The sequence below is a fragment of the Eptatretus burgeri genome, chromosome 12 (assembly GCF_056783735.1).
Source record: "Eptatretus burgeri isolate ZD-2024b chromosome 12, Ebu_testis_v1, whole genome shotgun sequence".
Classification (NCBI taxonomy): domain Eukaryota; kingdom Metazoa; phylum Chordata; class Myxini; order Myxiniformes; family Myxinidae; genus Eptatretus; species Eptatretus burgeri.
In genome coordinates, this window is record NC_140972.1 from 96152887 (window position 1) to 96165457 (window position 12571).

A 12571-nucleotide genomic window follows, 5' to 3' on the forward strand; every position below is an offset into this window, starting at 1 on the left:
CTGTCTGTTTTTCAGCAGGATATCTCAAAAAAGTTGTGGACATGTTGGTTAGGTGACAAGAACAAGCCGATTCCATTTTGGTTCAGGTCCGAATCCAGATCCAGCTTATCAGTGGGATACAAAACGTAACCTGTTCACCTGGCGAAGGTATGTGCTCCACCTCGTGCCTGTTCTCGTTGTTTCTGATATTTCATCATCTCACTGTGAAAGTCCATTTTTAAATCCCTCACCCCAACCCACCTTCATTTGCCGGACTCGTGCGAGCACAATACTTCTCAAGTGGTGATGAATGACAGAACAAATTGTGTGTTAACACCAGGATGCTTGAAGAGAGTTTCACTTGGATCGGGTATGTACGTTGGGTTTTTCAAAACAAATTGTAAAACCCGAATTTTTCTGCCTCCTCAAGGTGTTTTTATAACCTGGCATTGAAATCCCTTTACCTTGACGCACGATGGTCGAGGCTCATATCCCGTAGCTTAAATTGTAAAAATTGTCTTCTTTATTCACCAGATACCATATATAGCTATTATTGAACACCGTAGCAACAAGAAATGGACATTCATTGAACAGAAAACATCTCCAGAACATTCCAGGAAAGTACGTTGGAGAACACTGCCGAGTATGAAGGGTACTGGGAAGGACTTGGCACAGGTGAAACGGGCCAAATGACCTTTTGCTGCGCTCTGCTCACCATCTCACTGGTATTATATTGTTTTATGAATACAGTTCCCTCGACGCTTCCAGATAATACAAAATAACTTCCCCCTTTTCAAACATAATTTTGAACAATTCTGACAATATTTAGCTTCTCTGACGTCATAGCCTGCAGACACAATATTATATTAAAACAGGTGTTTTAGAGTATGACGTGTGAAACACCATGGACGAGTGATTTTCACACATAACCTCAAGCATTACCACTCATGTTATAAACTCTTATGAGCAGGGAAAACCCACCCATGATTTGGGGTTGGGATTTGGGGTTTGTATTAGGGTTGAGTTGGAGTTTGGGGTTAGTGTTCGGTTCGTATTGGTGTTCAGGTTAAGGTTTGCATTATGGTTTAGCCATGTTGTGGTTAGGATTCATTTTAGGTTAGAGTTTGGCCTTGGGTTCAGATTTTGCTTTGCGTTTGGGTTGGGATTAAGGGATTAAGGTTGGTGTGAGGCCTGTGCTTGTTGGAACCTTGTGCACCCTTCATTGCAAAGTGCTGGAGCCATCCGTATAAAAATGTTTCTCCAGCATTGCCTTTGAGACGCTTATGAAAAATGGAGTTCACGCTAATCAAATACAGCATCTCATTGAAATTTGGTGATAATTTTTCATGTGTCTTTCTCTTATTGCTCATTACCCAGAAAGTAATTTCTTATCCCTGCCACACTGTCTTAATGTACATTTGCTGCATTAACTAGAGCAACATGGAGCATGATGCCCCTGTTGGGGAAGATGTGAACAAGATGGCCACACAAACACACACACACACACACACACACACACACACACACACACACACACACACACACACACACACACACACAAACACACACACACACACACACACACACACACACACACACACACACACAACGTGTGGAGTGTGACGAGCACTCCTCCATTGGAGATGGTCCGGCACCATTTGATGTTCAACTCATGTTGACCATGTAATCAATGTCTGTTAGACAGAGTCACCGGGACGAGGCCTCCGGATTGGAGGTGATACTTTGGTGTAGGACTATGACCAATGGAGATCGAGGGAGTGCTCGTCACACTCCAGATGTTTTTGATTTACTCGCCGATCGCAATACATGCCTTCTGGTTGAATGGTTTGCGTAAGCAGGAACAATCGTCTGAGTGGCAGACAGACAGTTGTTCTTCGCGGATTTTGCGGTTTTATTGTGCGAGACATAATCTGCAGTGATGCTCACCATAACAGTCAGGAGGTGCGTCTGAAATATCAATATATGTCTCTATTTATTTGGATATATAAACGTAGACGTAGACATCGATGGATAGATACAGATCGACATAGATAAAGATATTGATATCGACAGAGATAGAAATAGATATACATAGATCTTTCGATATATAGGTATACTGTATTTAGGTCGAGATACATACATATATATATAGAAAGTTATATATCAAAATATTATATCTGATTTGAGAATCGGATCTCATGGACTAAATAAGTGTCAATCTTGAGTGAAACATGAAAATTTTTAACAACTAAGTGTATTTATTTAAGCAAAGCATTAAACTTAACTTTTTCTCCTGTTCAGTCGATTGTATTTAGTGAAGAAAAGAAAAAGGAATGGACAGTAAATGGAACTTCATTGGATGTAATGCCATGCTCTCAAACCTGCTTTGCAGGCCATGGCGATACAGTCCACATGGGGTCCTCTTTTTTCGGGAAATTATGTACACAATTTGCTTTTTGGTGTTTTGTGCAAACTGCTTTTATGACAATGTATTAATCTATATATACTAATAGTTGCTGCAATACATTAATAGTCGGCAGTGCTGAAAACAAAGAGATATGTTAACAGCACACACTGACATTGTACAAATTGGTACACATGACTCTCCATGGGGGTGTGTGTGCGTGCCTGCATGAGAAGAGTTTGGAAGGCGTATGGTTGGGGGGGGGGGCATGCATGCATGCAGGCCTTTTCCAGGTAGCTTGCATGGGTTTTAATTTCTAAATGCTCCTGCCCGGTTGTATATCAAACATGGCGGTTAAAAAGAAAATGTTGCTGTTTGGGCATGTTTTTTCATCCCGGTAATGCCCTGGTATGCTGCCTACCCTCCCTTTACACTGATTTATCTCCCCCTCTCCTCATGCTTCCTTCCCTTACCCTTATGCTGCTTTTCCATTCCCTTACCCTTCCCTCACGCTGCCTCCCCGTTCCCTCAGGCTGCCTCCCCCTTCCCTCACGCTACCTCCACCTTCCCTCACATCGCCTCCCCTCACACCGCCTCCCCTTTCTTTTATGCCGCCTCCCCCTTCTTTATAGAGGTCTTTATAGTTAGTTGTTGAGGACCTTTGGGAAGGGTTCGAAACAGCATAGCCCTTACTTTGTGTAAGTCTTCTTGGGTTGCTTTATGCAGCTTCTTTGGCTCAAAGACTGTGGGAGGGGTCAATTGTTTATATATAAATATATATGTATATATATATATGCAAAATGTATCTACATATATATACCTACATATATATATAGCCGGATACCTCGGGTCCGAGGCAAGGAAGACGGCGGTCGGCGACGAGGTCGCAGTGGAGTCGCTCATCGCGGGACGCAAGCAAGCCAGCTATCCTCTTTCCCCAGAGCATCAACAATTCCCCCTTCCCCCCCCCCCACGCTGAGATAGTGCGAAAAGGGGGCCCTGTTCCCACCCCACTCCAAGCAGTGCCAACGAAACCCGCGAAGGAGCGCAGAGTCGGGGCACCGCCGCCACATTTGCGGCTCATCACAAGACACGGGTAGGATCCACCCGGTCTCGTGGCCCACAGGCCCCGTCTGCCCCCTTGTCTTTGAGGGTGGCCCTTTTCTTTTGCTTCTGTGTAAACGTGTGTTGTTGGCGCCGTCTGTAAAGTAAAACTGTGTAAGTGTTGCCGTGTGCTCGCGTAGTCGGTAGTAGATCTGCATTGTTGTGTTTCTTTTGTAACATCTGCTTTTGGTGCATAATTGTTGTAATTGTATATGTGTGCTTTCCGTGTGCCGCGGAATAAATGTGCCTTATGTTGAACTGTTTTCCCGTTTCGCTTCATCTTTTCTTTAATTGAATCTCCATCTTGCTTCACGTAAAGGGTTGGTAGTGGGCTTAATACACCCGATAATTAATCGGAACTGACGAGGCCGACGATAACACCGCTCGGTTATCCCGATAGTACGGAACAGGTCACTTAAGTGGCCCATATCCGGAGTCGACCTGCGGTGAGGTGCGATCGCCCGGTCTACCCTCCGTGTGGGTACTTAGGTAGGTCGAATTTGGCGAACAACCCTATCCCACGCGGGGGGCCGATTGGCACGATCGTGGTGAGGCCGAAAGGCCCACTCGTGACTAGTTCCCGGCGTTAGTCCGAGAGGGTCACGACAGAATTGTCCGTCCGGTGGGCGACGTGCCGCGATTCGAGTTACGTGGTCGCTCGCACGCCGGCAGGCGCGAATTCGCAACAATATATACACATATATATATATATATATATATATATATATATATATATATATATATATATATATATATATATATATATATATATATATGAGGCCCTGCAGGAGGAGTGATGTAAGCGACATTTTTAATGATGTGATGATGGTAGGCTCGGATGATAGGGTAAGGGTTAAAATAGTGCTATATGGCATTTACTCCAAAATGGCCAAAGTGTCCCATACATCACTCCTCCTCACAGCACCTCATATGTATATATATATATATATATATATATATATATATATATATATATATATATATATATATATATATATATATATATATATATATATATATATATATATATTAGCCTGTCTGTTTGTTTGTCTTATAACTTAAGAATGGATTAACAGATTTTAATCAATTGAACTCTGGTAGATTCAGGGAGCCCCAGGGAAGGTTTCTGATGAAAAAATTATAAATATTTTAATTTGGGGGAGGGGGGTACATGTGGTGAAACTGCAAACACCAACTTGCGATGCTGGCTATCCCCACACTTGGAATCCTTTTTCTTCTTGCCCTGTAGATTAGCCATCACAGCAAAGAATGGTATTTCCATCACAGAAGAGACCGGTCTTATTTTCGAGAATGTATGTGTATATGTGTATATGTGTATATATATATATATATATATATATATATATATATATATATATATATATATATATATATATTCGTACATACATACATACAGTATATCAGTATGCAGGAATAGACCACATAGCCTTTGTGTTTTACCTTCATGGAAAGCACCTCCCTTCTTTTGGTCATGATTGACAAATTCTCAAATCAAGTGTTTTGCTTTGCTGGCCAAGACTCGACCCAACGACTGGTTACCAATGTAAGCTTTTGCAATTCCGTGTGAGCATTGCACACTTCCCATTTGGGTGATATGCCATGACAAAAGATCTCTTTCTCTCTCTCAACAAGACCAAGCACAGAAAGACCTTGAAAGATTGGCGGAATTATCTGCAATCCCCTTTCACTCAGCCGGCGCCATTATTTAAGATCCTTGTGGCATTCAATTCCACCAGCTGTAACAGGCAGAAAGGGGACTTGAAACGCACTCCGATTGCAGCACCACTTCTCTTTTCCTGCCGCATACACTCAGTTCACACATTTGGCCTAGAAACGGGCCGTATGCACATCCAATTTCACTTCACAAGTTTCTCCCTACACACCTGAGCTCTGCACTGCCTGGATGCCTGGTTGCTGGGAGAATGCCAAGAGACGGAGGATAAAATAATTGCCGACAGCGAGCCAGAGCCTCTCTATCTATCCAAGCATGTGATGCCCTTTACTCGCTAACACTGTGCGGTATTTCTACTCGAGGCATGCAGGCAGCACAATGGGCACGGAGAAAGGGCACCATGGGGTCAGGGTGGCATGGGACCGAGCGGAATCTGGACCGAGTGAGGGTGGTTATTGGGCGAGTGAAATAGTCCACTTAAGTCATAAGTAAGAAAAATCTCAGTCATGTGCCTTTACTAAAGACCCCCCTTCACATGTTTGGCTATTGGTGTGCTGACTTGCTTCACTAGGATGTCAACATGGTAAACTGAGCTCTTCTCTCCCTTATGCCATGCATTTAAAGAACTATCAAGATCCTTCGTGATTATAGCAAAAATAATTTGCCACTATTTCCATAGGGAATACAAGTGAAATAGTCTGGTAAAGGCCGAAGTATTGGTGGCATGATAAGAACATGAATGATAAAATGTATCCTTTCCTCGGCCCGAGGTAATGGACATTATGAACATGATGCTGTCTCCATGAATGATTATTCCACAATGATTCGGCGAAATGAAAGCTTCACATATAAGTGTATCTGAGGACATGTTATCCAATCAAAAATTGGCCTTGTTCTTATTTGAGCCACTTGCCTTGAAATTGTGCAAGAAGAATCCTTTTGGACAATGTTTGCTCCACCAACAGGCCACACTTGTTACACCAAATATAGAAGCCCTCAAAATCATTGGGATCTCTTGTGTCGAAGCTGAGTGTCTCGGCCCCTTACTCTCACATCACAGGCAAGTTAGTGGCCTCTCTGTATTCTACCTTCTCCTGTTTGGTCTTGCACCCTCTGCCCTCTCTTGACTCTGTCCCTCCCAAGTTTCTGCACACGGTCCACCATCAACCCCCTTCTGATGAAACTCCTAAAATTCAAGATCACTGCTTTCCTCCACTCAAGTGTTCCTCTTTTCTCTCACCTGTGGAACCAACTTCTCCAGTCTGTTCAGCCCAATTCTTCCTTCTACGCGTCTCAGGCTTCAAGACGGCTGTTCACCACTATTTCAGGTCATCCCCATCCATACTCATGATATCTTCTTCCCCAAATGACCCCTCCTCCCGAGCACTCCCGTTTTCCAAGTTATTGTGCCCACCCCCTCTCCCTCAACTCTTTTTGACTGTTAGTTGCCAGTAGGTTTGTTCCTTTTCTGTTTCATCCCCTCTTTCCCCTTCCTCTTCTTTGTTTCATTCAGCTTGTGTGCAGCTTGTCGAGACGGGATCCCCCCGTTGGTGGGGTCTCACTTTGCCGAGAAAATACATCAACTTATGAGTGGGGATGAACACATCGCAAAGAAAGCATTGTGATGTAATGGTTCGATTAAAAATATGTTTTTCCCTGATGTTTAACTAGACAGGACTATTACAAAATTAGAGGGTGACCTGTTAGGGTTAGTAGAAAAAGCAAGTGTAATAATAACAATGTTTAATGTATACAAATACAACAATAAATCAAAATAAAATATTCATAATATTCCTCATGTTAATACATCTATCTATAATTCCAGCAATCTGCGTGCGTGTGTGTGTGTGTGTGTGTGTGTGTGTGTGTGTGTGTGTGTGTGTGTGTGTGTGTGTGTGTGTGTGTGTGTGTGTGTGTGTGTGTGTGTGTGTGTGTGTGTGTGTGACCGCTGTTTCTCGACAACCTCTGGTCCGATCTAATTGAAACTTGCCAGGTATATTGCTGGGGACCTGAGGATGTGCCTTTTCAAGGTTTGATATTAATCGGACAAGTGGTTCCCAAGTTATGGCCATTTATTTACCAAACCAATGGCAAGACACGTTGTTGCGTGGGCGTGGCCAATGGGGAAGGGAAGCACAGCCGCGTTCCCCATTACAGGTTACAACTTACGGGCTTCGTACGGGAGAGTGATGACTTCGTGTATTCTAATAATTTCTCGATTTCTTATGCGCATTTATAGATAAACACAATGGCCCAAGTTATGATCGTTTTCATATTAGACGGTGTATAAATTTTGGGAACATCAGAGTGCTGGTATGCTCCGAACCAGGAAGTAAATTTTTTCTCTCTCTTCTCTTCTCTTTTTGATTTTCCTTGACACGACATTGCGAAAAGGTAAAATACGTTGGCGCTAATTGAATAATTGGGTATTAAAAATAAATTGCGAATAATCGTAACTGCGAATAATATCGAACTTCCGGGTCACGCACGAACGGGCACGTGAGAGCGAAGAAACGGCCTGTGTGGTTAATTTATTCATTATTATTATTATTATTATTATTATTTTATTTTATTTTATTATCATTATTTTTTTTACGGGCACGTACTAGTATCAATAATGTTCAACAAATCCACACTACGATGTATTATATGATCACAAAACACCCGAAATCAGAACACCTGTCCCGAGGATGACACGAAACGACCCCAGCGGCCCTGAAAAACGGGGGGGGGACTCAATAACAGGGGAAAAGGGTGAAAATCACCCGAAATCAACTTTTTTCATCACATAAACGGCAGAACAGGAAAAGGGTCCCAGGCGGAGCTCATGTGTTGAGGTGTGTTCCATTACCAAGCAGTTCGCTGGCGCTCACCAGGTGGGTTAAGCACTCCAACAAAACATCCGATAAGGAACGGCTGGCTAGGCAAGCGGTAGCAAGCTGCTTGCTGATGGAACACACCCCATGGATCAGTTTTTTGCGTGAGTTTGTGTTTACGGCTAGCGGAGAGATAATGAGGTAACAGTTGTTATAATCACGTAAAATAATTTTAAATTTATCTACGGGAACGGCCACGGGGGTCACGTTATTCTTTTTATTACTGCCAATTATTTTCCAATTATTTTTGTTAATATTATTATTAGTATTATTATTTTGCAATGCTGTAATGTTAATATTATTATTAGTATTATGATATTGAAATGCTGTCATGTTAATATTATTATTAGTATTATTATATTGCAATGCTGTTATGTTAATATTATTATTAGTATTATTATATTGCAATGCTCTATTGTTAATATTATTATTAGTATTATTATATTGCAATGCTGTAATGTTAATATTATTATTAGTCTTATTATTTTGCAATGCTCTAATGTTAATATTATTATTAGTATTATGATATTGAAATGCTCTAATGTTAATACTATTATGAGTATTATTATATTGCAATGCTCTAATGTTAATATTATTATTCGTATTATGATATTGAAATGCTGTCATGTTAATATTATTATTTGTATTATTATATTGCAATGCTGTTATGTTAATATTATTATTAGTATTATTATATTGCAATGCTGTTATGTTAATATTATTATAAGTATTATTATTTTGCAATGCTCTAATGTTAATATTATTAAGCCTGGTGTTGGCGCAGTGGTCAGGGCAGTGGCTTGGGATCCAAAAGGTCCTGAGTTCAAGCCCCGTTGGGCCACTGAATGAATACACCAGGGGGTTGACTCAGCCTGTCATCCTTCCGAGGTCGGCGAAATGAGTACCAGTATACTGGGCTGGTGTATACCCCAGTTAAAATAGGTGTACCATATCCCTGTGTCGTAAGAGGCGACCAGGGTTGCGTCAGGAAGGGCATCTGGTGTAAAACATGTGCCAAATCACTATGCGGATCATATGGATGATCTGCTGTGGCGACCCCTAACGGGAGCATCCGAAAGAAGAAGAAGAAGAATGTGAATATTATTATTAGTATTATGATATTGAAATGCTCTAATGTTAATATTATTATTATTATTATTATTATTATATTGCAATGCTCTAATGATAATATTATTATTAGTATTATGATTATGAAATGCTGTAATGTTAATATTATTATTAGTATTATTATACTGTATTGCAATGCTGTAATGTTAATATTATTATTAGTATTATTATATTGCAATGCTGTAATGTTATTATTATTAGTATTATTATTATTTTGCAATGCTCTAATGTTAATATTATTATTAGTATTATTATATTGCAATGCTCTAATGTTAATATTATTATTAGTATTATTATATTGCAATGCTGTAATGTTAATATTATTTTTAGTATTATTATATTGCAATGCTGTAATGTTAATATTATTATTATTTTGCAATGCTCTAATGTTAATATTATTATTAGTATTATGATATTGAAATGCTGTGATGTTAATATTATTATTAGTATTATTATATTGCAATGCTGTAATGTTAATATTATTATTCGTATTATGATATTGAAATGCTGTAATGTTAATATTATTATTATTATTATTATTATATTGCAATGCTGTAATGTTAATATTATTATTCGTATTATTATATTGCAATGTTAATATTATTATTAGTATTATTATATTGCAATGCTCTAATGTTAATATTATTATTAGTATTATTATATTGCAATGCTGTTATGTTAATATTATTATAAGTATTATTATTTTGAAATGCTCTAATGTTAATATTATTATTAGTATTATTATATTGCAATGCTCTAATGTTAATATTATTATTAGGATTATTATATTGCAATGCTGTAATGTTAATATTATTATTAGTATTATTATATTGCAATGCTGTTATGTTAATATTATTATGAGCATTATATATTGCAATGCTGTAATGTTAATATTATTATTAGCTTTATTATATTGCAATGCTGTGATGTTAATATTATTATTTGTATTATTATACTGTATTGCAATGCTGTAATGTTAATATTATTATTAGTATTATTATATTGCAATGCTGTAATGTTAATATTATTATTAGTATTATTTTACTGTATTGAAATGCTGTAATGTTAATATTGTCGCGGATTCGCGCCCGCCGGCGTGCGAACGGCCACGTAACTCGAATCGCGGCACGTCGCCCACCGGACGGACAATCCAGTCGTGACCCTCTCGGACTAACGCCGGGAACCAGTCACGGGTGGACCTTTCGGTCTCACCGCGATCGAGCCAATCGGCCCCCGCGTGGGATAGGGTTGCTCGCCAAATTCGACCTACCTAAGTACCCACACGGAGGGTAGACCAGGCGATCGCACCTCGCCGCAGGTCGACTTCGGACACGGGCCACTTAAGCGACCCGTTCCGTACTATCGGGATAACCGAGCGGTGTTATTCGTCGACCTCGACGGTTCGATTAATTATCGGGCGTCTTAACCCACGACCAACCCTTTACGTGAAGCAAGATGAGGATTCAATGAAAGAAATGACGAAGCGAAGCGGGAAAACAGTTCAATAATCAGCACATTTATTTCGCGATGAACGGAAAGCACACATATACAATTCCACCAAAAGCACATGGAAAAGAAGAAGACAAAAAGCAAATGCGACAATGCAGATCTAATACCGACTACGCGAGCACACGGCAACACTTATACAATTTTACTTCACAGACGGCGCCGACAACACATATTCCCAAAGCAAAAGAAAAGAGAACCACCCTCCAGGATGAGGGGGAAGGCGGGCCTGGGGCCGAGACCGTGTCGGGCCTACCCGTCTGATGATGAGACGCGGAGTGGCGGTGGTGCCTTAACTCCGCGGGCCTCGCGGACAGTGTCTGGTAGGGGGTGGGAAGGGGGCCCCCTTTTGTCGCACTATCTCAGCGCGGGGGGAAACAGGAGGGGGTTGCTGATGCTCGGGGAAAGGAGGATTTCACAAAATCACGGGTCCCGCGACGAGCTTCTCCACCACGACCTCGGTCGCGCCGCCGGCCTTTCTCTCCGCAATTCCCCGAATCCGACGCGAGCACCCCCTCGTCCGCCTTCGCCGCCGCCGCCGCCTCTCCACAGCTCCGTCCTCTTCACTCCGACTCCGCGAACTCACAACTGCACTCAACTCTTCCTCCGCTTCCAACTCAACTCTTCCTCCTGCGAACTGAACTGCTCGACTGACGAACGCGGCCCCTTATATCCCCCGTGGCCTCGCTCCTTTATCTTTGACCCTCTGCCTCCGACCTTTCACCTCTCTTGCTGGCCTCCCCATTGGCCCGAGGAAAAGTGGGCGTGAATGCTTTTTGATCCATGAATTTGCATATAGCGACCGCCCTCCAACGCCCTGGAGGCGGGGCCAAATCGCCCCTCGCTCACCGATTGGACGGAACAAAAGTGGGCGTGAGTCGTTTTTGATCCGTTTTTCTGCGGAAAGTCCGCGATGCTTTTGAACATGCTGCTCGGTGCGCGCTCTACACGAGTCCAGCATCGGTGCCCACGAGTGGCGCGAGATGACGGTGATGCGATGGTGGCGAGTTGTGACGGTAAAGGTCGTGGCGGTTGTGGTGAAGCGGCGTTGTGGTTGGTGGTTGTTGTTGTGATGGCTGTTGAGACGTGGTTGGTGGTGGTAATAATGGCGGTTGGTCCAAAATAAAGATAGTAAAAGAAAAACGGCTATCCTGAAGAGTCGCAGCCCTCTTGAATGACATTTATTCCCTCTAGACAACGGGTTTGGGCCTAACTACACATATACTTACCGAGATATCTCACCTAAGGGACCTGAATGGTGGTTTGCGAATTTGGTCAACCACAACAATATTATTATTAGCATTATTATATTGCAATGCTCTAATGTTAATATTATTATAAGCATTATTATATTGCAATTTTGTGATGTTAATATTATTATTAGCATTATTATATTGCAATGCTGTGATGTTAATATTATTATTAGTATTATACTGTATTGCAATGCTGTAATGTTAATATTATTATTAGCATTATTATATTGCAATGCAGTAATGTTAATATTATTTTTAGAATTATTATATTGCAATGTTGTAATGTTAATATTATTATGAGCATAACATATTGCAATGCTGTAATGTTAATATTATTATTAGCATTATTATATTGCAATGCTGTAATGTTAATATTATTATTAGTATTATTATTTTGCAATGCTCTAATGTTAATATTATTATTAGCATTATTATATTGCAATGCTGTAATGTTAATATTATTATTAGTATTGTCGCGAATTCGCGCCCGCCGGCGTGCGAACGGCCATGTAACTCGAATCGCGGCACGTCGCCCACCGGACGGAAAATTCAGTCGTGACCCTCTCAGAACAACGCCGGGAGCTAATCATGGGTGGGGGTTTAACCTCACCATGATCGTGCCAATTGC

The 12571-nt window shown here is 41.1% G+C and overlaps 1 long non-coding RNA gene across 1 annotated transcript in view; it reads left to right on the forward strand.

Moving 5' to 3' along the window:
• LOC147016191 (uncharacterized) overlaps positions 1-12571 on the forward strand; it is a 66017-nt gene that overhangs the window by 84 nt on the left and 53362 nt on the right. Inside the window, exon 1 of the long non-coding RNA XR_015050155.1 lies at positions 1-147. This exon is cut by the window's left edge and continues 84 nt beyond it. This is a non-coding gene — a long non-coding RNA (uncharacterized LOC147016191). The remainder of the gene's footprint in view (positions 148-12571) is intronic.